The following is a 928-nucleotide window of genomic DNA, read 5'->3' as shown; positions in this document are numbered from 1 at the left end:
AAATTCACATGCAAGTAAATACACATTTGATCTTAAAAACATGTTTTCTATTCATGGCCTGATCAGTTCCCTACTCAATGTCATTTTAATAGCTGAGGATCGAGTTCATTTCTTGACTTATTAATTAAGACGGATTGTGAAAAAACATCTTTGTTTTTCAAACAACTTTCCTCCAAGAATTGTTGGCAAAACAAGTTATTCTAACATATTAGTAATTAAGTAATTTATGTGGGAAACATGATCATTATTAAAACCTAATGACATTTCAGACAAACTCTGCTGGCAATCAGGTTATAAAATAAGCTATCTGTAAACATGGTTCTTACCCATAAACCTCAGTGATGATTTGCACAAGGTCCTTTGCATATGTGTTCATATGACGATCCTGATTTCCTTTGGCATTTTCAAAGGCGTCATCAAAGTAGATATGGGCTTCAAAGGTGAAATCATTAAACTTGGGTCCTGTTTTTGGTCTGTACTTGTCCAGTCTTGAGACAAACATGAAGTGTGAATGAATTCATTAGAAAAAAAGTCAAATAAAGATTGTAAGACAATACTTAAATTATATATAATAGAGACTCTTCAGGTGCTCACCTGAAAATTGAGATCATGATATTCATCATTTCTTCATAGGTCTCATGCCACATTGTTGCACAGAGATAAATCAGAGCAGGAGTGTCATCCTCCTTATTCCTGGATATGAAAATATTTGCAAATATAAGCAATGGCTTTATTATTACTACTATTTGCTGAAACAGAAATTTCTGCCCAAAAGAAAGAAGATGAAAGAGTTGCACAGCATATGCACACAAAAACTAACTTACGGTTTCTTCTTGTTTTTTCTAGAGCGGATGTTGAAACGGGTGTTGAGGAGTAAGGACTGCTCAATAAAGGCACCCTCATAGAGTCTCCGAACAAACAAGTCTTG

At 34.4% G+C, this 928-nt stretch overlaps 1 long non-coding RNA gene across 1 annotated transcript; it reads right to left on the bottom strand.

Moving 5' to 3' along the window:
* Nucleotides 1-332: 332 nt before the first annotated feature.
* On the bottom strand, nucleotides 333-917 carry LOC107835516 (uncharacterized). Its single transcript, XR_001661307.1, has 3 exons — nucleotides 825-917; nucleotides 595-693; nucleotides 333-488 (listed from the first exon to the last, which is right to left on the bottom strand). It is a non-coding gene; the product is annotated as an uncharacterized LOC107835516 (long non-coding RNA).
* Between the last annotated feature and the right edge of the window lie 11 nt (nucleotides 918-928).

This window comes from Poecilia formosa, unplaced genomic scaffold (genome assembly GCF_000485575.1).
Source record: "Poecilia formosa unplaced genomic scaffold, Poecilia_formosa-5.1.2 Scaffold3477, whole genome shotgun sequence".
Taxonomy (NCBI): domain Eukaryota; kingdom Metazoa; phylum Chordata; class Actinopteri; order Cyprinodontiformes; family Poeciliidae; genus Poecilia; species Poecilia formosa.
This window is presented reverse-complemented; position numbering and strand designations above follow the sequence as displayed.